Source organism: Mauremys mutica, chromosome 13 (genome assembly GCF_020497125.1).
Source record: "Mauremys mutica isolate MM-2020 ecotype Southern chromosome 13, ASM2049712v1, whole genome shotgun sequence".
In the NCBI taxonomy this organism is placed as follows: Eukaryota; Metazoa; Chordata; order Testudines; family Geoemydidae; genus Mauremys; species Mauremys mutica.
In genome coordinates, this window is record NC_059084.1 from 17,718,215 (window position 1) to 17,742,907 (window position 24,693).

Sequence of the window (24,693 nt, forward strand, 5' to 3'; positions counted from 1 at the left end):
GAAAAGCAAAAAAACCCCAGGTTCTCTGCCAATCTGACCCAAGGGAAAATTCCTTCCCGACCCCAAATATGGTAGTCAGTTGGACCTGGAGCATTTTAGCAAGACCCAACAGCCAGACACTACAGAGAATTCTTTCCCAGGTAACTCAGAGCCCTTCCCATCTAGTGTTCCATCACCAGCCGTTGGGGATATTGGCTACTAATAGTCGTAGATTGGCTACTTGCCATTGTGGGCAGTCTCCTTATACTCCATAAATTTATCAAGCTCAATCTTGAAGACAGTTAGGCTTTTTGCCCCACTGCTCCTCTTGGAAAGCTGTTCCAAACATCACTCTAATAGTTGGAAATCTTCATCTAATTTCAAGCCTAAACTTGATGGCCAGTTTATATCCATTTGTTCTTGTGTCAGCACTGGTGCTTAACTTAAATAACTCCTCTCCCTCCCTGGTACTTATCCCTCTGATGTATTTATAGAGAGCGATCATATCTCCCCTCAGCCTTTGTTTGGTTAGGCTAAACAAGCCAAGCTCTTTGAGTCTCCTCTCATAAGGTAGGTTTCCATTCCTCTGATCATCCTCATAGCCCTTTTCTGCACCTGTTCCAGGTTGAATTCATCTTTCTTAAACATGGGAGACAAGAATGGCACATCATATTCCATTGTAACACCATGTCCTTAAATCCTAGTCTAGACAAAGCCAAAGATTTTTCAGGTTTAAATTAGGTCTGTCGGTTAATCGCAGTTAACTCATGCTATTAACTCAAAAAAATTAATTGTGATTAATTGCAGTTTTAATCATACTGTTAAATAATGGACTACCCATTGAAATTTAATATTTTGGGATGTTTTTCTACACTTTTCAAATATATTGGTTTCAGTTACAACACAGAATACAAAATATATAGTGCTCACTTTATATTTTTGCTTACAGATATTTGCACTGTAAAAATGATAAAAGAAATAGTATTTTTCAGTTCACCTCATAGAAGTACTGTAGTGCAATCTCTTTGTCCAGAAAGTGCAACTTACAAATGTAGATTTTTTTTTTGCTACATAACTACACTCAAAAAACAAAACAATGTAAAACTTTAGAACCTACCAGTCCACTCAGTCCTACTTCTTGTTCAGCAGTTGCTAAGACAAACAAGTTTGTTTACATTTAAGGGAGATAATGCTGCCCGCTTCTTATTTACAATGTCACCAGAAAGTGAGAACAGGCGTTCGCATGGCACTTTTGTAGCCAGCATTGCAAGATATTTATGTGCCAGATATGCTAAGGATTCATATGTCCCTTCACTCTTTGACCACCATTCCAGAGGACAAGCTTCCATGCTGATGACGTGGATTTAAAAAAAAAAGCATTAATTAAATTTGTGACTGAACTCCTTGGGAGAGAATTGTATGTCTCCTGCTCTGTTTTACCCATATTCTGCCATGTATTTGATGTTATAGCAGTCTCTGATGATGACCCAGCACATGTTCGTTTTAAGAACACTTTCACTACAGATTTGACAAAACGCAAAGAAGGTACCAATGTGAGATTTCTAAAAATAGCTACAGCACTCAACCCAAGGTTTAAGAATCTGAACTGCACACCTCGTCACTCTTAGATTTTAGAAGGGAGAATGCTTTCAGAAGTCTTAAAAGAGCAACACTCTGATGTGGAAACTACAGAACCCGAATCACCAAAAAAGAAAGTCAACCTTCTGCTGGTGGCATCTGACTCAGACGATGAAAATGAACATGCATCAGTCTGCACTGCTTTGCATTGTTATCGAGCAGAACCAGTCATCAGCATGCATGCATGTCCTCTGGAATGGTGGTGGAAGAATGAAAGGACATACGAATCTTTAGCACATCTGGCATGTAAATATCTTGCAATGCCAGCTACAACAGTGCCATGTGAATGGCTGTTCTCATTTTCAGGTGACATTGTAAACAAGAAGTGGGCAGCATTATCTCCTGCAAATGTAAACAAACTTGTTTGTCTGAGTGATTGATTGAACAAGTAGGACTGAGTGGACTTGTAGGCTCTAAAGTTTTACGTTGTTCTATTTTTGAATGCAGTTATTTTTTTGTGCATAATTCTACATTTGTAAATTCAGCTTTCATGATAGAGATTGCACTATAGTACTTGTAATGGGGAAATTGAAAAATATTGTTTTTGTTTTTTTACAGTGCAAATATTTGTAATATAAAGTGAACACTCTACACTTTATATTCTGTATTGTAATTGAAACCAACATATTTGAAAATGTAGAAAACATCAAAAATATTTAAATAAATGGTATTTTATTATTGTTTACCAGCATGATTAATTTTTTTAATCGCTTGACAGCCTAGTTTAAATTGACCACAAATTTCAGTGATCCCAAATTTGAACTGCGTTGCAATCTGATAATATAATGTCCTGATGTAAATGTCATCCTCTTGCAATGTCAGTTGATCACTCTGGTTAGAGTTTGGATTGCAAGAGAAGGCCAGCTGCATGGGGAAGTGCGTGGCCATCTGCTCCTTAAGCTCTTGAATGTCAATCCAGAGTAGCAACTGAGTCTTCAGAACCCGAATTCAAGACATTTGGGTTCACTTGGCAAATCTGACCAGGGCATGTTCCAAAAGACTGGTATTTCTTTTTGTGAGGCATTCACACTCTCTTTACTGTGATACTTTAATTTTGTCTAAAAATAAGAGATGGGCTCAAACCCTGGGTCTGAACTATGGGACTGAATCAAAACTTCCAATTCCTTTGACTACAGAAGCAGGAGCTTTGGATCTGAACAATACTGATCTTGGGATGTTGAATCCCAAATCAAAACTTTGTCTTGGTTCGAGGTGTTTTGGAACTGGCCTGTTTTAGAAAAAGTTTTGAGCTGCAAACTCAGCTCCAAACCCAGCTGGAGTTCAGGTCCAAGGTTTTATTTCAGATCCATTTCTGTTATATATGGAAGGAAGAAGAGGAAGGGAGAGATTTTTCAACGGGACAAAGGGGAGTTAGCTGGGGGTTTTGAGACACCCCTTTGTGCTTTTTGAAAATCTTCTCCACAATAAATACAATTAATGTGTGTCATTAATCTCTGGTTTGATGTTTCTTGTACTGACCGACATCTAGGTCTTTATTTTCAAAACCCCTTTTAGGGGAACAGTTTGTATCCACAGTTGAATTGTGGGTGCAGATCTAGGTACGCATGCCGGTAACTGCATAACTAAAGGTGCATACTCAAGGCAAGTACCTAAAGGCACATGGGCTGAAACTTGTGCCCATGATTCATTTTGCTTCTGCAAAATTAGGCACAAGTTGCTCCTGTAAGAAGGGAAGCTGATACTCAGCTGTCTGAAAATATACCCCATGAAGAGCATGAGATAAGTGTAAAATGACCCCAAACGCTTTTACATCCATTTCAAATGATAACATAATGTGGTGTCATAGTCATTCTTTGCGAGGTTTTTAAAACACTGTAACACTGAAAATAAATGCACGGTATAGGCGTATAAAATTTGAAAAGAAGATAATAGATCCACTCTTGCATTTAATATGGATCCGATAAAAATGGATTTTATGGCATGCTTTTACTGTATTGTGGCAAACTAGTAATAGCTACAAAATTTTAATTCTTTACTTTCCTCAGTTGTTGGCATTTGAAGTATCAGTAATTTCCTTTCAGCAGATTACATACTACTATAAAATTTAAACATCTGCTAATTTATACAGCATTTAAAAACAAACATTCTGGACAGATAGTACTGGATACAATTCATTGTGCTTCTGACTCAGTCAACTAGAGATTGGGATATTATTTGCATATCTTTCTCTCCTCTGTCTAGCATGTAGAAATGAGACCTGTAATGTTATGCCCAACATTTAAAAAAAATTTAAAATTAATTTTAAGCATTTTATAGGTTTTTAAATCATAAAACTGGACTCAATCTTGAATACATTCTCATTTATAGAGAGAGAGAGTAGGAATCATGGTATTTTAGTAATCATGGCATACTTTCACTGTTGGTTGAAACACTTTATTTTTGGTAAGGCATAAGGTAATGGAGTTACTCTGAATTTACCATAGTGTAAGTGGAAATAAAATTTGGCCTATCATCTTTCTTTTGTGCACCTTAGGTATGCAAGCCAAAAATCTGGAAATTTCAGGTTGAATTACACATTGCCACATAGCAAGAGCTGTTTATGTAAAATGTTCCACATAGGCTCACCAAAGAGGCTTTATCACCCTCTGTCTATTCAACTGGAAACTGTCATTTTTGAAATTTGCCTTGACCTGTTTCCGTGCAAAGAAATCAACCAAATGAGCCTCCATTTTCCAGCTCATGACTGTACTTTATACTGTACCATAAACACGCATATAATACTTTACAAAATAACCTTTAATCAACACTCAATTAGCAACAGTAACAACATAACAATCCTAAACTTAATTTATGTAACCTTTAGATAAGCTGCTCAATAATGTTTTCGCTTTGGTTAGAAAGCCTTAGAACCTTTTGCTTAGAAAACCTACAGGCCAAATCTTCAAAAATAGGTTCTCAGTTTGCACCCATTATTTGTGCCTACAGATCAGGCTGAAGGAGGAGGCATGTCTGGCCCAACCATGTCTCCTAGTAGTGAGAAAATCTCCCTCATCCCTAAATTATAGGAAAATAGTTAATCCCCAACAACAATTTGAGCATTAGCCAGTTTCCACAAGTCATTATTGTAATTAAGCTGGAAAGTGACAAAGGTGAAAGAAGGAGTCAAGCTAGCTGAAGCAAAAGATATAATGATGTGTAGGGCCAGATTTGAAAAAATCCTCAGCTATTATTTAGGCACCTAAACAGAAGTGGGTAGATTTTCAAAACTGTTCCCATTGGGTGGTGAGCACTTCTGAACATCTGTCCACTTCCATTTAGTGTCTAAATGGGACCTGAGTGTATTTGAAAAGTCTGGCTCAGAACTGAACAGATTTCACAGGGAATGCAAAAGACTTATCAGTGATAGAAATGTGGGCTCTGATCCTGCTCCCGTTGACTTAAATTGTGCAAGATCAGACTCATGGTTCTCAAGTAATAACTGGAATCTGAAATAAGACCTATTCCAAGCCAGGAAGGGCAGCTGTGGTATAGAATAAAACTTAGAAATCAGCAAAATCACATTTAAAAGGACTAACCAATCTATTTTTTTGCCAAATACAGTTGCAGTCATTGATGTTCCCTCTAATGATGATGAGTTAAATTTTTTAAATAGGCAAATAAGGAGACGGCTCATAAATCTAGAGAAATGACTTAGAACTGAGTATCGTCTTATCAAATGAAAAGAGAAATTATAACTACAAATAACTCAGTGACAGTGTAGAATAACAAAAGGGCTCAGTTGGCGTCTATAATGTTCCACACATTAAGAAAACCCAGTTAGATATAAATCACTCAAATGGGTAATTATGCAATAAAAATAATAAAAGGTTGGAAATAAGATAATTAATTACATGGAGGATCAGGATGTTAGTCAAGACAGAGTACAGGAATCTGTATGACTGACTACTGTCAAATATGAAAGAAAAAGCTAACAGGATAGTTGATAATGCTGTACTGTGATCAGAGAAGGTGCCTGAGGACTTATTTTTAGTGCTTTGGACAGTTTTTTATAACCAAACTGAAATTGCTTGTGAAGTATTTAAAAAAAACAAACCCTCATTCACATGATCATCTCAAGCTGCTTTTGTGCCTTTTTTTTTTAAACAGAAAAGGGGTAGAGGGAGAGATCAGGTTTACAATTAAAATGTTAGAGATCACCAAAGGAATGAATACTTTATTAAATAATGTAATCATAGCATGTCATCTTTATTAAAAAGCAAACAACCTTAGTGATCACCTTCCAGCATAAGGGAATAAAAGTGTGATTACCATAGCTAGTGGTTTTCCGAGAAGTTGGAAATGAGTGCAGAACTCAGCCTAATGTCTTCAGATTTTTTAAAAGACGATACATAGGTGCTCCAAAGTTAATCTCTACCCTCAGGATCCAAAAAAATGCCCCAGAGTAGAATCAAAAGGATTACTCGTTTGTAATGCCAAAAATACCAAATATAGTTTGTGGGCCAGGTTTTTGAAAATGTTAGGTGTGCAATTGTTTAGCTACCTTTGCTGAATAATTACACATTACCATGTACCAAGAGCTGTGTAATTGCCATGATTGTGTGTGCAATCTTATGGTAACTGCGCAAGAAAATAGCTTGAGCAGATTTGTGCACACAAGGGTTTGTGCACATACTTCCCTAGAGTTTCTTAGTTTGGTGGTTAAAGTCCAACTAAAAGCTGTAAACCTTCTAATAGGCCAGAATATCCATCTATGTTGCTGTAGAAAGAAGGTACGAGGTGTCCTTTAAAGTTTGGGGAAGCAGGAAAAGGAGAAGGGACAGTTAACTTGATCAGAACACATAAGGGTAGGATATATGAGTAAATAAGACATAGCTTTCCTTATTTGAACAGAAAGAAGGCTCCAATTATATGTTTGTTTAGGGCTATCACATAAGAAATCTCAGGGCTTGTCTACACCATGCAGTTTTAGTGACAAGGCTATGTCAACAAGCTCTTTGTCAGTACTTGTTGGCACTTTTGCTGACAAAATACTTCCACCCCCCCTGAGCGGTGTTAGCTCTGTCAGCAGGAGAGCACTTCACACTGCCACTTGCGTTGGCCAAACTTTTGTTTTTCGGAGGGCGGAGGGAGTTTAAGTACCCGAGAAAGACAAAAGTTTTGTCGACAACTTCACAGTGTAGACATACCCTCAGAGAAATGTAGAAGAGAGAGAAAAATGAGGATCAAATGTCAGTGGCTTACGTTGGCAAGTGAAGATGTTCAAAAGCATGTTGGAATGTGCTTTTGCTGTTACTTGAACAGATCAAGGAGATGAAGTCTTGTATGCAAAATTGTATACTGCTTTAGTGTGTGATGATTGTGTCCCCCTCCCTCAATGGGAAGGGTTTTTGGTCAAAACAGTAGGGATGAGAGAATGCCCAGAAGAGAGGGTGATGTGAGAACTCATGCTTGGCAAGGCAAGAGCTGGGCCCCTCCTACTTCTTGGACCCTCTGCCCCCCTTTGGCCCATCTAGGTGGACTGGTTGGACTGATTGGCTCTCATGCTTTCCCTTCCTCCATCTATTTACATTCTTCCCCAGGCTTTTGAAGGGCCTCTAGCCCATTTAGCTGCCAAGCCTCCATCCTCTTAGTTGTAGTATAGGAGATGTGTTTTTCAAGATGCTGCGGGTCTGACTGATTACCTGTTTTGGGATCAGGAAGAAATTTTTCCCATTGGGCCAAACTGGCTGTGGTCAGATGGGTTTCCTTGCAGCATCATGGAGGCACAGTTGGGTTAAATAGAATAGGACTTGAAAGTTTAATATGAGGAACGGTAAGACTGCTTAGCTTGTCACAACTTGTGGCTGATGTCCTGTGCAGATAAAGGCTAAGATGGTCAGTTTCCAGAAGTGTGTCAATAAGAGAAGGGGAGACCTGAAGTCTTTGCAGACTGAAGTCTCTCCTTGGTTCACTCTATCACCCCCCCACCACTATCTCCCGTGGCAGGAGGGTGAGAGGATTTAGAAGTGAGCAGAGTTGTAGGCTTAGTCTGAACAGGCTCTACTCTGAGTTAGTGGTTGTATGGTGGGGGCTCTGTAACCCTGCACTGGACCCAGTTAAATGCCTAGTATGTGAGAGTAGATGGTGGGCACATAGTGCCTCTCCTTAATGTTAATAAAGCTGTGGCCTGCTGCTTAAATCCATCCCTGGTTCTGTCATTCATTCAACTGTGTGTCCTGATCAATTCAAATCAGTCTGACACTTGGTATCACAGGAGTGCAGAGCAGCGTTGCACTAAGAATTATTTATTATAATTTTATGTAATATGCATGTTATTTAAATAAAGGTGCCATTATGGGCCTCTCTACTGCACTCACTCTAACTAGAACATCCCTCTCTTAAATTCTCCTACATTTTGCAGTCATATGCCACCGAGTGACAAAGCAAGGAATTACAACTAATCATTGCTCATGTTAAATGACACGTCAATTAAACACTCTTGGTCCACTGTTCCATATTTGCAGCATCCAAATGTCAAAATAATAGATAGAATTTGAATTTGAATTGTGTTTAAAAAATAAAGTTAGATTCAGCATTTACAAGAGAATCTGCCTGGTTCTTTATCAAATCATCACACAGTAGCTAGCCTGAAAATGGCTCGTGGGACAATTTGCAAAGGAAAAGCAAAACAGTACATACCCACAGAGATCATGTTTTTGCCAATGAAATACCCCCTTTTTTCCTTTTATGAAGCTATTGGACCATTAATCTACATTCTCTGTATAAATTTACAGATGTGCCTCTGAGCCATATTGATCAGTTTCATACTCAATCTACTTACATTTTTGTATTTAATCAGTAATAATTTATCACTGATGAATTGTCATTTTTCAATGTTCTTCGTGATTATAGCTTTTGGTGTGATTATGGGCTTCCCCAACACCTTCACTAGCTGATTATGATTAATTATCAACATTCTTTGGAGTAACCTGTGTGGTGTTCTGGGTTAACGACATTTATATTTGCTTAATTATGGCTTTTACCTTACAGACTAAAAATATATTAATGGAAATGTTTTAGGTATAAATATCTAAATTGTACCATATAATTTGCAATTAAGTAAAAATGTTAGACTACATATAATCTGTATGTATGTAGAAGATAGAAATGCATTATGTCAGTGCTGGATCGGTAGAGCAATGTGAATTTTTTTTTCTTTACTCTTGTTGGCTGTTTGGGTTTTCCATTTTCATAATATACCTCGAGACATATAAACAGTTTTTTTCCCTAATATGGTTGAATTTTTACAGACAGCACAACCTCAGTCTAAATGATAATACTGGAGCAATTGACCACAAAATTATATTTAGTGGGATGATCTTACACTCCACAGTCTAAAGCATATGCAATACGTGGGATCAAGGAGCTGAGCAATTAAATCTCAGCTCATTTTATTTCTTTCCTTGTAAAAGCATTCTGACTTGCCAAGCTTCTGATTTATATTAAAGCAATGTTTATACTTGCAGACTATGTATACATTGTATTCATTTAAAAAAAAAAAGAGAGAAACTCTATACAGGACCTGATTCTGATCTCACTGATTCTAGTGTAAATCAAGAATAATTTCATTGAAGTCAATGAAACTACACTAGTATAAAACAGGTGTGAGATCAGAATCAGGCCCTATTGTTAGTTTTTTAGTTCAAGAAACAGAGGGGAGCCTGTAAAGGTGCACAGAAGGGTGACCAAAATAGCTAATTGTTCATCGGGTTTATGTATGATGAGTGGATAGCAAAGAGAGGGTTTAGATTGCCCAAGACAGAGAGAGATTAGAAGGGAATTGACTGGGGTTTTTAAAATGTGGATGTCAACCCTTACATTCTGACTTCTTATATAATGTGAGAAGGCAACATTCAGTGCATTTAAAGAGTGACAAATTTGTGAACAATGAAAAGTAAATGCTTTGCACCAGGGATTCCTCCTCCTCACTTACTGTCCATCCTTTATTTTTATATCTTCAGGTTTTTTTGGTTCTCCTCTTCCCTACTGATGCTTCTCCATTTCCTTGGGTGCCTGGAACTGTCTCCCAGGGTGCTCGGCTTGCTTGCATGGTTCCAACTGTTGTCTCTATGCTGATGCCCGAGAGAGGGCAGTACTATCTCAGGTACTTATGTTAGTATCTGAGCACCTCTCAATATTGAATGTATTTACCCTCACTTGTGAAATAAGGTGTCACAGAGAGCATTAGGGACAGATTGCTAAAAGTGTTTGGGTTCCTAAAAATACAGTTGGGAACCTAGTAGGATATGTAAAAGCTCGTATTGATTTCAGTAGGAGATAAACACCTAGGTATGTCTGAAAACCCCACCAGACATTTATCTGCATCTTTAGATGTCTAAATATCTTTTGAAAAACTGGCTTTAAGTGATTGCCTAAGGTCACAAAGTGTATAGCAGAGCAAGGAACTAACCACTGGATTGTCCTTCCTCTCCCACAGGAGAGGCTTTTTCACCACCAGCACCATCCTTGTCCAATAATAATAGGAGATATACCAATCTCCTAGAACTGGAAGGGACCTTGAAAGGTCATGGAGTCCAGTCCCCTGCCTTCACTAGCAGGACCAATTTTTTGCCCCGATCCCTAAGTGGCCCCCTCAAGGATTGAACTCACAACCCTGGGTTTAGCAGGCCAATGCTCAAACCACTGAGCTATCCCTTGCCCCCCAGCCTGCTACAGAGATGTCCCACTATCTTATTAAATATGGAGACAAGAGAGCCTTCTCATTCTAGCCTTCTCCACTCCCTCCTCCTCCTTCACTGTTGAAAACCACACCACCTGACCCATCACCCAAACAGATGTGTCCCATTTGAGTCTTTTCTCTCTTCCTCATATCCAGGATCTTGCTAAAACTCTTACCTGTTCTTTCATGATAACATATCTAAAGTTTAGATTTTCCTTTCTTCTTTCCCACAACAGCCCTCCTATGCATGACTTGGCATATCTCTTGTGGACTGTTATAACCTCCCACTTTCTGGCTTACTCACATCTCATCATGCAGCCTTCTACTTCAAATGTACTTTTGCTGCTGAAAATGGCCATATCACTCCCTCTTTGAATTCTTTTCCTGGCTCCTTCTCACATTCGGGTCTCTCCTCCTAATCATCCAAGACCTTGCACAACACTGTCACTACCTATATTTCTAATTTCAGTTCATTTCTTTCCTCACCTCCTGCTGCCTATACACTACTCATGTGCCTCCAATGCTATGGCTATAGTTTATAATGGACTAAGTAATTTTTAGGTAATTAGTAACTTGCAGCTAGTCAAGCTACAGTAAAATGATGACAGGCAGTCTAATTAGAGACACAAGTTAGGTGGGGTAATATCTTTTATTGGACCAACTTCTGTTCATCGGATAGACAAGCTTTCAAGTTACACAGATCTCAAAAGCTTGTCTCTCTCACTAACAGAAGTTGGTCCAAAAAAAAAAGAATGTATACACACCTTGTCTCTCTGATATCCTGGGACCAGCACAGCTACACAACACTTGCAAACAGCAAGCAGTGTAATGGCATACTACAAGATGTTAGAGTCAAAGGTTTTTATTCTGTCCAGTGTTACGCAATCATAGAATCATCATAAAATATCAGGGTTGGAAGGGACCTCAGGAGGTCATCTAGTCCAACCCCCTGCTCAAAGCAGGACCAATCCCCAACTAAATCATCCCAGCCAGGACTTTGTCAAGCCTGACCTTAAAAACCTCTAAGGAAGGAGATTGCACCACCTCCCTAGGTAACCCATTCCAGTGCTTCACCACCGTCCTAGTGAAAAAGTTTTTCCTAATATCCAACCTAAACCTCCCCCACTGCAACTTGAGACGATTACTCCTCATTCTGTCATCTGGTACCACTGAGAACAGTCTAGCTCCATCCTCTTTGGAACCCCCTTTCAGGTAGTTGAAAGCAGCTATCAAATCCCCCCTCATTCTTCTCTTCTGCAGACTAAACAATCCCAGTTCCTTCAGCCTCTCCTCATAAGTCATGTGCTACAGCCCCCTAATCATTTTTGTTGCCCTCCGCTGGACTCTTTCCAAATCCTTCTTGTAATGTGGGGTCCAAAACTGGACACAGTAATCCAGATGAAGTCTCACCAATGTCGAATTGAGGGGAATGATCACGTCCCTCGATCTGCTGGCAATGCCCCTACTTATACAGCCCAAAATGCTGTTAGCCTTCTTGGCAACAAGGGCACACTGTTGACTCATATCCAGCTTCTCGTCCACTGTAACAACCTAGGTCCTTTTCTACAGAACTGCTGCCTAGCGATTCGGTCCCTAGTCTGTAGCAGTGCACTTGTCTTTGTTGAACCTCAGATTTCTTTTGGCCCAATCCTCTAATTTGTCTGGGTCCCTCTGTATCCTATCCCTACTCTCCAGCATATCTACCATTCCTCCCAGTTTAGTGTCATCTGCAAACTTGCTGAGGGTGCAGTCCATGCCATTCTCCAGATCAGGAGTCGGTAACCTTTCAGCAGTGGTGTGCCAAGTCTTCATTTATTCACTCTGATTTAAGGTTTCGTGTGCCAGTGATACATTTTAACGTTTGTAGACGGTCTCTTTCTATAAGTCTATAATATATAACTAAACTATTGTTGTATGTAAAGTAAATAAGGTTTTTAAAATGTTTAAGAAGCTTCCTTTAAAATTAAATTAAAATGCAGAGCCCCCCGGACCAGTGGCCAGGACCCACGCAGTGAGAGTGCCGCTGAAAATCAGCTTGCGTGCCGCCTTTGGCACACATGCCATAGGTTGCCTACCCCTGCTCCAGATCATTAATGAAGTTATTGAACAAAACCAGACCTAGGACCGACCCTTCGGGCACTCTGCTTGATACTGGCTGCCAACTAGACATGGAGCCATTGATCACAACCTGTTGAGCCTGACGATCTAGCCAGCTTTCTGTCCACCTTGAAGTTCATTCATCCAGCCCATACTTCTTTAACTTGCTGGCAAGAATACTGTGGGAGACCATATCAAAAGCTTTGCTAAAGTCAAAGAATAACACATCCACTGCTTTCCCCTCATCCACAGAGACAGTTTTCTCATCATAGAAGGCAATTAGGATAGTCAGGCATGATTTGCCCTTGGTGAATCCATGCTGATTGTTCCTGATCACTTTCCTCTCCTCTAAGTGCTTCAGAATTGATTCCTTGAGGACCTGCTCCATGACTGAGGTGAGACTGACTGGCCTGTAGTTCCCCGGATCCTCCTCCTTCCCTTTTTTAAAGATAGGCACTACATTAACCTTTTTCCAGTCATCTGGGACCTCACCCGATCGCCATGAATTTTCAAAGATAATGGCCAATGACTCTGCAATCACATCCGCCAACTCCTTTAGCACCCTCAGATGCAGTGCATCCGGCCCCATGGACTTGTGCTCGTCCAGCTTTTCTAAATAGTCCTTAACCACTTTTCTCCACAGAGGGCTGGTCACCTTCTCCCCATGCTGTGCTGCCCAGAGCAGTAGTCTGGGAGATTATCTTGTTTGTGAAGACAGAGGCAAAAAAAGCACTGAGTACATTAGCTTTTTCCACATCCTCTGTCACTAGGGTGCCTCCCTCATTCAGTAAGGGGCCCACACTTTCCTTGACTTTCTTCTTGTTGCTAACATACCTGAAGAAACCCTTCTTGTTACTCTTAACATCTCTTGCTAGCTGCAACTCCAAGTGTGATTTGGCCTTCCTGATTTCACTCTTACATGCCTGAGCAATATTTTTAAACTCCTCCCTGGTCGTTTGTCCAATCTTCCACTTCTTGTAAGCTTCTTTTTTGTGTTTAAGATCAGCAAAGATTTCACTGTTAAGCCAAGCTCATTGGATGCCATATTTAGTATTCTTTCTACACATTGGGATGCTTTGTTTGAGATTAGGTGCATTATGGGAACAGGAGTAGGAGACATTGCTCTTTTATTTTTTGAACCATCAAGTATTGGCTACTTTTGGAGGTAATATAATACCAAAGTAGCTGGACGAGGGTCTGATCTAGTGTGACCATTCTAAATCACCATGGACTATCTTCTCCAATTGGTGAATGGAGAGAAATTCTTCCCCTTAAAAAAGATGTGTATAATTTCTTCCCCTGTGCACCTGTAGGACAATAGAGACCATTGTTTTACCAAGAATGTAGGCTTTTTGTTCCTCGAAACTCCTGATAAACCGTTCTAAATTCCTTTAAAACCTTAAAACAATCTACACTCTTTTTGGCAATGAAAAAAATAATTGAAATCACCAAAATCTTTAACTTTGGAAAACTATTCAGTCTGCACATAGCTTTTCCATTGTGGTTTGTAACAAAGCCAACACAAACTCCTTTTGAAATATGAGATGGAAGCACCATCCACTTCACAGGGTTGTCACAAACCAGAGGATAAATTATTCTCTTAATGCACTTTCATAACTCCCAATAACATTAATGGGAATCACATGAAATCACTGAGAGGAGACTATACCCTTTTGTTAAAGTGGGAGATCCATTGTGACAGATTTTCTGATGATAGATCAAATTCAGATTATATTCACATCATCACTTTATTATTATCTTTATTATTTTAAATCTCTTTACTGGTCACCATTTTATTTTAATGAAAATTCCCCTCATGAACAACTTTCCTATGTAAGATAGGGCAAAGTATTATTAAAAATAATAAAGCTGGTTTAATTTGAGCCTGGTCTATACACGGGTTTAGTATCTGCATAACTGGTGGTTAGGGGAATTATTTTTGTTATTATTTGATATAATTATACCAGTACAACCCCTAGTATCGATTCAGTTATACTGGTTATAAAGGTGCCTGCACTGGCATAGCTTAGTCCCCTTCCTGTATGAGCATTAGCTATACTACATTTACAGCGGTATAACTACATCTACAGGAGGAGGATTGTACCGCTTTAACTATACCAATATGGGAAAATTATATCCTGTCCATTTTCAGCTTTACTGGTATAGCTTAAAGCAGATCAACATCTGGTAACGGAAGGGGTGTGAACCTATGAAGCCTACCAAATAAAGTCTGAGTTAAGGCTGTCACAGGTTAGCTTGTGAGGGGGCGGGGGGGGAGATAATGCATTTGGTTTATGTACGGTTTGAACATGAATCTCTTGTTAAAACCCTACATGGCTTTAAAATCATCTCAGTCTCTAGTTCTTTCTGTGTTTCAGGCTTTTGGATTGCTGCCCATCGCCATAGCATTTTGAGCTCTTTCCATATAGAATACATTGGCACTAGTGAAGTTCTTGGTAGACTTTATGGAGTGTGTATGGGTTAGTACTAGCTAGACATTTTCTTTGAGACGGTTGTAGGAACTATCACTGTTTTTTCTCAGCTTGATTTCTGCTTCCATTTAAATTAATGCATGTTTTGCCATTGACTTAATGGGAATAAGATAGGGTCTTCTTGCTATAACCTGTTATTTATTTCTGTTCTTTCATTGTCCTCTTTGAACAGGAAAATTATATCCTGTCCATTTTCAACCACATATAAATCTCCTTGAGTATAGCACCATTTTATGGTAAAAGAATGGCAGCGTGTTAAACATGAACACAGAATGTCATTTTATTTTCAGATGCATATATTTGATGCAGTTTTCAGCTATGAATGCCAGTTTAAGATAGTGAAAGTTAATTTACATATAGGTTTGTGGTCTGTGGTCTCATTTGCAGTGAGTTCAGGATGAGATTTAATAGCAAATGCTATATTGTTTTGAGATAAACATAACTGTATATATTGCAGCATGGGGATGCTTGACGGCCACTTTGAAAACAGATTAAAAGAACATTTATTAACACATCAGATCTAGTTTGGAAATAATTATAGTTAAGAACTCATCGTGTGATATACAGCCTAGCCAGTAAAAACTATTTAATATTAGTCATAGTAGTGTCCAGATCCTCTTATCAGAATAGGGATCTATTTTTAATGTTTGTACAATGCCAGGTGCATACACTATCCTACCCCAACTATCTTACTCAAGATTTTTTAAAATTACAAACATTGTTGGGCACCTTACTTTTTCCATTCCCAGAATGAGACACTCCAGAAAGGCTTGAATTTCATAAGGTAGCGAGTACCTATTCTTTAAAAATCAGGCCTCTTTCCAACTGCAATTTAGGCATCCCAAAGTGCTAGTCATTTTGGAATATTTTAGACTAGGGGTTCTGATCCAGGAAATACCTACTCGTGTGGGTACAGCGACATGAGCAGTCCATTGAACTTAATTACTCAGGTGAGTAAAATTAGATGCATGGATGTTTGCAGGATCAAACCCTAGGTAGTACATTTTTGAAACACAACACAGATAAAAGTACGGCAGCATGTTAAACACCCTCTATCTTTTTTGTGCAGTGCTCTTATCCCAGACTGCCAGACCCAATAAACTCCAGCAGTGCTCTGAATATTCGACTTGTTCTAAAGGCGTTGTCCATCTTGCTGCATAAACCCTCTCCCAGCTCTCTCCTTCGGCTGTGTGGGTGGGTGTCCGTGCAGAGAAACGGAGCCCGAGCGAGCACTCAATCTTGTCTGTGGGGTGAGACGAAGCCAAGTTATGGCAGAGCTGTAAGCCGCTGGACTTTGAACAAGTGCTGGGGACACGGGTTTCCTCCCCCTCTGAGCCGCTTGGGGATTGCGTCAGTGCTGGGAGGAGGATTCTGGAGCTCAATGAACTTTTAAAATAATTTAAAAAAAACACCCTACGCCCACCTCTGCCCCTCAAAGGTTGGGTTGGAAATGGGCTCCAGCTGCTGCCCTGTGCCAGGGGTTAATCACCTTCTCCCCAGCCCGGCTCCGCACCGCCAGGGCCGTGGCTGGAGTACAGAGCTGGCTGCTGCGCCGCGGACCTGGCTCCGCTGCGTGTGATATTTAAACCCCGCTCTGTGCAGCAGCCGGTAGCAGAGCAAAGCTGAGCTCCGGCGGCAGAGCCGCCGCCAAGGATCCAGCGCCGCGCGTGTGCGCGGTGTGCGGGGAGCAGGCAGGAGCTCGCTCGGCAGCCCCGGCGCACGGGGTGGGGGACTGAAGGCGCCTAACCTCCGGCGGCTGGGAGAGGAGTGGGGGAGGCCATGCCCGGCACTGGGGGCTCCTGGCGGCCGAGCCTAGCTGCTGCTGCTGCAGCGGGGAGGCTGAGCTGCTCCTGAGGCGGAGGAGGTGCTGGAAGGGAAGGGTACATGCAGCACTCAGCCGCCGGCTGCTGCGGCGCTTTCACTGCCCGGGTAAGTGGGGTGGGGTGGAGGGGAGGGGGGGGGGTGTTGATCGGTCACTGTGGTGGGGGGAGCTGCCCAGAGCCTTCCCGCAGAGAGGGGGAGGGGCGAGCCCAAAGTTTAGCGAGGCGGGGAGGGGGGGGTAGATGGGGAAATGGGAGGGTTGGAGATTGGGACGGGGGTAGGCTCAGGAGCAGGGTGGAGAAGGAAATGGAAGCAGTTGTGGGGTGAAGGGAGGCGCTAGGAGGTACTGCCAACCCTCCAGAATTGTCCTGGAGTCTCCAGGAATTAAAGATTAATCTTTAATTAAAGAATATGTCCTGTTGAAACCTCCCGGAATATATCGAACCAGAATTGGCAACCCTAAGGGGCAGATGAGATATAGGGGTAGGGTGATGGCAGATGGGCTGGAAGACAGGTGGGGGGGCTGGCAAGTAGGTCAGACTGTGTAGGTGGGGAGCAGCCTGGGCACTTGGCCCCAGCCTAGCAGGGGGCAAGAAGAGATACTGACCTGCCTCCTTTGTCAGGGCACTGCTGCTGCCCAAGGACTGGGGATCTTGTGGCCTGTGGGGTAGGGGTCTGGGTCTGCGGGCTCTCTGCACAGCTGGAGGGCACCTGGCTAGTGCTGCTGGGTGCGGGCGGAGTGTGGTTAGCTGCACTTGGCAGTGATGGGACACGATCCGATCTGCCCTTGATATGGTCTGGCAGGGCTTTTATAAAAGCCCAGGGTCCTCAGTGATTAAAACTTGCACTGGAAGGGGGCTGCACAGCGTGCAGGTCTGTGCCCTCAACATGGAGAATGGCTGGGGAGGCAGGAAGCCGGGGCAGTTTGTTTGCGCTGTATTTATCTAAAGATTCCATGTTTAAACCTTCCCTGGTTTGGGATGAAGTACCAGATGCTGGGAGGTATCTCTGCAAGAAACAGTCGTTTGTAAAACAGCTAATGCCTTGGCACTTAGTTTTTCATTTAATAATTTCACATGTGCTTCGGGGTTTAAAAAATCCCACCTTGCATTGAAAATCTTATTTTTCTGTATACTAGAATATAAAATCTTTACTCACCGAATAGATTTGTCTCTGTATGCTTTTTTTTTTTTTTAGACTATCTTTTTTTTGTGGCATACTGGCTCTATATTCATTCATTCTTCCCTTGTGGTATTTCCAAATCTCCCCTCAGCTGCAGTAAATATGAATTTTTTAAAATTTATTCTTAAAAATCAGCCTAAAGTTGTACTTAATAAATATGCAAATATTGGTATATTTAGGGGAGAAATAATACTCGTCCTCTCTGTTAGTTTGTTCCTGGGGCAGAAGTGAACGTGCTGTAGAAAAATGTTTATTATAATGGACTTCAGTGGACAGGGAGCGAAATAAAACTCCAACCTTATATGAGGACTAGCTCATATCAAAGAATCTTAGTGTGAGTTCTTTATATTGTAGCTCTACTGAATACTAATATGGAATAATGTTGTATTTAACAGTAAAGCACTTCTTACAAAAAATGTAACTGAATGTTAGAATCACAGGAAATTTTTATTTAAAATAAAGGTTAGTAGATTTCCCCTTATTAAATGCTTAGCAGTTTGAGCCCTGGGTGCACTGCTCACCAACAGAACAAAAGTAATTCAGAACAATCTGTTTAAATATGTAATTTAATATTCTTATAAGCATTTGGAGCTGTGTCAGTGTCCTGGCTCTCTAAGGAAATGTTTTCACAGAGAGGTCAGATACAGAGTAATCAATCAGTTCTCATCCTCAAAGTAAACCCGCACAAAACTTTCAAAAGCCGAGCCTGGGAGCTTAAATTCATAACTTTGCTAGACACTAAAAATCATGGTCTTAATAAAGAGAGGATTTATGGTTTATTACAACAATCTGTAACCCACTAATCCCCCTATTTGTCCTTTGGCTACAGGTGTGTTAGTGGGCCACTTCATCTTGAGTGGTCCCTTAGAATACATGCTAATGACTTACGCTAAACCAGGGGTCGGCAACCTTTCAGATTTGGTGTGCCGAGTCTTCATTTATTCACTCTAATTTAAGGTTTCGCGTGCCGGTAATACATTTTAATGTTTTTAGAAGGTCTCTTACTATAAGTCTATAATATATAACTAAACTATTGTTGTATGTAAAGTAAATAAGGTTTCTAAAATGTTTAAGAAGCTTCATTTAAAATTAAATTAAAATTCAGAGCCCCCCCGACCAGTGGCCAGAACCCAGGCAGTGTGAGTGCCACTGAAAATCAGCTCACGTGCCGCCTTCGGCACCCGTGCCATAGGTTGCCTACCCCTGCGCTAAACTATCTGTTCAACCTTATATTTAGCTGTGACACTCTGAGTTCCTTTCCCAGACCTCTGTGTAACTCAAACGCTTGTCTTTCTCATGAACAGAAGTTGGTCCAATAAAAAATATTACCTCACCTACCTTGTCTCTCTAAGGAAATGTTAGACATTTAGTCATAGTTAGGGTGACCAGATGTCCCGATTTTATAGGGATAGTCCCGATTTTTGGGTCTTTTTCTTATGTAGGCTTCTATAACCCCATCCCGATTTTTCACACTTGCTGTCTGGTCACCCTAGCCATAGTTCATGCATGTGCTATTGATGTAACCTTCAACAGTCAAGGTTAGCCCTGGGTTTGGGCTTTGGCTTTTTGGGTCCTCTTTTTTAAATTTAAATTTGTGACTCTTTGAACAAATATTTAGAAAATGTTAATCTTTTCTTTTTAAAAAAAAGTAGTATGTGTTGTGAGATTACAGCAAAAATCACGATTCAGTAGGACTTTTTTTTCTGCGAGCCTATTTGAATGCAAACAAGAATCCTCCCTGTCCAAGTGTAAAATGCAATTTTATATGTAGGCGATATAACTTGCAAAACGTGGTCTTAAATAAAAATTATAGCTGATTGAAGGCATCAGTGGGAAAGAGTTGTTATGCATGAATGCAAGGATCTGCAATAGTGGTCCAAGAGTTAATAGAACAGAGGTACAGTAGAAACCATTTAATTGGTAAACTGATAAACATGCTTATTTAGTTGGGATGGCTGCTAGGGAATGGATCCCACACAATGCATTTCCATGCCTCTAAACACTGCATAAATGGTACACCTAAGTCTGCTTAAATAACACACCTGGTGTTGGCTCCAGACATATTCAGATCAGTTATCAAGTGTGAATTGCTGTTTGCTAGCATGTTTTCCCCATTGTGCAGCTACCCTTTGTTCCTTACATGCTGTTTCCCTGTTTATGGCTGCTAAATGAGTCAAACATGCCTTAGCGGCTTTTTTTAAATTACTGTTTTGCATTATGCTCATTTTTAAATCAATCTAATAAATAAAAGTGAATTTGAGATGCAGTTACTTTATAAGTATGCTTCTAGTTATATGTCAAATTAATGGCATCATAAGCTCAAAGAATAGTTGAAATGTTACTGTTTATTTTTTCATAACAAAATAATTTGTTGTGTGTTGTGTATTATGTCTTTGGCAGTACAACATAAGCCAGATTCTGTTCTTAGTTGTGTTGCGGGTAAATCCAGATTTGTTTTTGTTTTTTTGTATTCTTTGTTTTTTACTTTAAGGGAGTTACACTAGTGTAATAAGAACGGGGAGTACTTCTGGTACCTTAGAGACTAACACATTTATTTGAGCATAAGCTTTGCTCAAATAAATGCATTAGCCTGTAAGGTGCCACAAGTACTCCTCGTTCTTTTAGCTGATACAGACTAAGACGGCTGCCACTCTGAAACTTGTCACTAGTGTAATAGGAGTATTCATGCTAGGGACAGGTGAAGTATTTCCCCACTGTCTCTAAGGCTGGTTCAGTTGCACCATTGGTAACTGCATAGAGCAGGGGTGGGCAAACTACGGCCTGGGGGCCGCATCCAGCCCTTCAGATGTTTTAATCCGTCCCTCAAGCTCCCACCGGGGAGTGGGGTCCAGGGCTTGCGCTGCTTCAGACGGGGAGCAAGGTTGGGGGTTTGCCCCACTCTGCACGTGCTGTGGCTCTGCCCGGCTCCTGGAAGCAGCGGCATGTCCCCCCTCCAGCTCCTACGCCTAGGGGCAGTCAAGGGGTTCTGCACGCTCCTCCCTCAAGTGCCGCCCCTGGAGCTCCCATTGGCCTGGAATCATGGCCAATGGGGGCTGCAGGGGCAGCACCTGTGGATGGGGCAGGGCGTAGAACCGCCTGGCCATGCCTCCACATAGGAGCCGGAGGGGGGACATGCCTCTGCTTCCGGAAGCTGCTTGAGGTAAGCGCTGCCCAGAGCCTGCACCCCAACCCCTTCCGTGCCCCAGCCCTGATCCCCCTCCCACCCTCCAAACCCCTCGGTTCCTGCCTGGAGCACCCTACTGCACCCCTAACCCCTCATCCCCAGCCCCACCCCAGACCACGCACCCCAAGTTGGAGCTCTCATCTTCCCACCTCACCCCACCCCTAGCCCGGAGCCCCCTCCTGCACCCTGAACTCATTTCTGGCCCCACTCTGGAGCCTGCACCCCCAACTGGAGCCTTCACCCCCTCACGCACCCCAACCCCCAATTTCATGAGCATTCATGGCCCGCCATAACCAGATGTGGCCCTCGGGCCAAAAAGTTTGCCCATCCCTGGCATAGAGAATGCTAGGTGCATATAGCCCAGCATTATTCACTACAGTTTTCAGCATAGTAGCTGTTAGACTTGTGCAAAGCGATTTTAATCAACGTGGTGTAAAAAAACCCAGCATTTGAAGTCAGGACTGCTGGGTTGATGATGGCGGTGGGGGAGACATTTTTTCAGAAATTTCCCTAGTGGAGGCATTCCTCAAGAGCAGAATTTGGATCTATGTCCTGTTAATAGAATAAACACACTAAAAGGGCCCCTTCCCGTCAACGTTTATAAATGTGATTTAGTGCATCTTCTCAACCTTTTTCTTTCTGAGGCCGCCCCCCCCCCCCCAACATGTGCCACAATAACTGGTTTTCTGCATGTAAAAGCCAGGACTGACATCAGGGGGTAGCAAGCTGGGCAATTGCCAGGGGCCCCCCACAGAGCTACATTGCTCTGGCTTAAGCTTCAGCCTGGGTAGTGGGACGCAGGGCCCTGGGCTTCAGTCCTATGTGGTGGAGCTTCAACTTTCTACTCTGGGCCTCAGTGAGTCTAATGCTGGCCCTGCTTGGTGGCCCCCCTGAAACCTGCTCGTGGCCCCTCAGGGGGCCCCGGACTCCTGGTTGAGAACCACTGACTTAGTGGTAACATTCTGCATTACCACACCGGAGAACTGAGTTTGCCTGTAATCTTGCTCCCCAACTGGCAGGATCTTAAGAACAAGGGAGGCATCTGTATCCAGTTCAGCCTATGAAGGAGGGAGTGATTTGTTACAGCAAATAGGGTGGTGGTGGGGGGAGAACATTCTTCTTCTTTTCTTTTTTTTTTTCCCTCCGGGCCTCTCTGTGTTGGAGATGCTCACAGACTTATCACAGCTCCGTTAGCTGTCTCTTCTGAAAGAAAAATGTCTAGTGTTTTAATGGTACTTGCATATAAACAGGGCTGATCAAACTTTGCTACATTTGGATGGGTAATTTAGGAGAAACTAAGAGGCACACCTAATTTCATAAGAAACAGCACAGATTAGAGTTGTCCCCATCTATTACATGGGAATGTGGCCTGCAGCGGCTACAGGTCTCAGCACATAAAGAACCAGATCACCTGGGCCACTGAAATAAAAATGCATTATTACACTTAGATGCACCATATTAACAATGAAGGTAGATATGGCAGATGAAGGCAGACATTGTAAAATTCTGTAAGCCCCTCTTTGGCCAACATTGATACACACAGTAAACCAAGCCTCAAAACAGGAATGAAAGAGAATTTTAATAACTACTTTGCCTTTGACATATTGTTTCTTTCACTAAGTTCACTAATAACTGAAGAGACGTTCTCAACTGTGACACTTTGCAAAGTATTGTCACAACTCATAGACTACATCTGACCACTATGAATGTGAGATACTTCTGCTGCCATTTCATAAGCTACTTAAAGCTGTTAATTAGATTTCACAGCAAATGTGGAGTAAGCAGTGGCCTATCTGTCTTGTATGAATACACACATTTCAGAAAATAGAGGGTTATTTTGTAAATTATGTTAATTTTTTACCCAGTTATGAATATGAGTTTTGGACATAATTGTATACTTTGAGTTGGTTCCAGGGGGTCTCTATGAGGAATTCTTATCCTGATAACAACAGGGTCATAACATCTGAGAATACTTTAAAAATCTGAAGCAGAGAGGGGCAAAGATGAAAGTAATTATTTTAGTAGAGGTTGCCTGCTGAACTTAACATGCAATATTTTTCCTATTTTCTTGGAGATAACGGTAACTTAACTGTAAATACATTTTTGTGACTAGAAAAGTTATGGAGACACCTCTGTATAGGATGTTTTTTCAATATCCCAAAATATACTAAGAATTTAATAGGAAGACGTAGTCCCTGGCCCAAAGGGCTTATTGTCTTATTTTAGAGGTGATGCAATGAATTAAGGTAATAAATAGTAGAGAGGGAATGGGCAGGGGAGCGGAGAAGGGGAAAAGGTGCAACAGTGAGGTCATATGGTTATTCCCATGCATTTGTTTTAACGAAGAAATAAAATGCAAAATACTCGTGCATAAATCCCATATCCAGTTGATGGGGGGGAAGGGAAGCATTGTCAGATACATCAGTAATAGACAGCCTTCAGTTGACTAGTCCCAAGCAAAAAATTAAATGATCTCTTGTAAATCCCATGTCTTCAGAAAAACGCTGGCTATGTAATGGGAATAGACAGATCATCAGTTTTGTGGGGTTTTGTTAATACACATTTCTGTTTATCAGAATTTTTGTGTGTCTTCAGGAGGGAATATCTCTACTAATGTGCACCTCCCAACCTTTTGATTCCTCCTCCCAAGTGAACAGCTCTAGGATCTGCCTCTATCACTGCTCTTGACTTTCCCAAGTAGTACTTGCACTGTGAAACTGGCATGATTCTTTCCTGTTTCACTGCTGCAGGCAGAATTCTGAACATGAGCAATGAAAACTGACAAGCCTGGTCAGTGTGCACTCTGTCATAGCTTAGCAAAGCTCTGGGCAGAGCAGAGGTACAAGAGCAATCAGCTTGCAGTTTTAGGAAGACTTTTTTTCCCCCCATAACCACACGGGCTAGAATTTGTTCTTTTAAATAAAATCTTAGATTCTGCAGAAATTGATGTAATTCACCCATGAATCGTAAAGAAACTTGCTGGGGTGAATAATTAGGTTGACTTTTCAAGCCTGGTCTATGTATATGAATTGGGAAATAGCCCTTGCTAAATATTGTACCATTGTACAGCTAGATATCTGCTAGTTTAAAAATAAGAATCTTGTGCTCCTTCCCTCCCCATGAGTGTAGAAACTGTGTGTAATTTCTCAGACCAGTGGTTTTGTCATGGCTTAAGAACAGTCTTAATCAAGGTTTATCCCAAGAAACAAATTCTGGTAGGGATGATCTGATGATATTGGTATGAAATAATCTACTGGGGGAGGGAAAATTTCTAACTTGCTTTATGGATAGAACATTAAGCTTCTTTCATTGTGCTGGGCTTTTTCTACTCAGCCACTTCTGGTCTTTACAAAAGGCAGATAGTTTCCCATGTGTCACTTTTAATGGATTTCCACTGCACTATGTGAACTCACTGGCACAAGTCCAGAGAAAGCCGGTACATAGGGAATTAATCAAAAATTGACTCATTGATCACTTGATGGGATGAAATAATTATCTCTTAATATTCTCTTTATAGTTTCTTATGGGTAGATTGACTTCTATTAGCAAAAGAAAATTCCTTTAGGCCAAAAGATTATCAACCAGCATTGAAATTTAAGAAATGTCTCAATGTTCGTTCA

At 41.3% G+C, this 24,693-nt stretch overlaps 1 protein-coding gene across 5 annotated transcripts in view; it reads left to right on the forward strand.

Moving 5' to 3' along the window:
* The window catches only part of SULF2 (sulfatase 2), a 249,012-nt gene that overhangs the window by 134,558 nt on the left and 89,761 nt on the right, over positions 1–24,693 (forward strand). Inside the window, exon 3 of one of the 5 annotated variants that reach the window (XM_044986390.1) lies at positions 9,579–9,721. The exons of 3 other annotated variants lie outside the window; for them this stretch is intronic. The gene's annotated coding sequence lies outside the window, so the exon portion shown is untranslated. Of the gene's footprint in view, positions 1–9,578; positions 9,722–16,389; positions 16,816–24,693 lie in introns of those variants that run through there. One more of the 5 variants, XM_044986389.1, reaches the window with a different exon arrangement.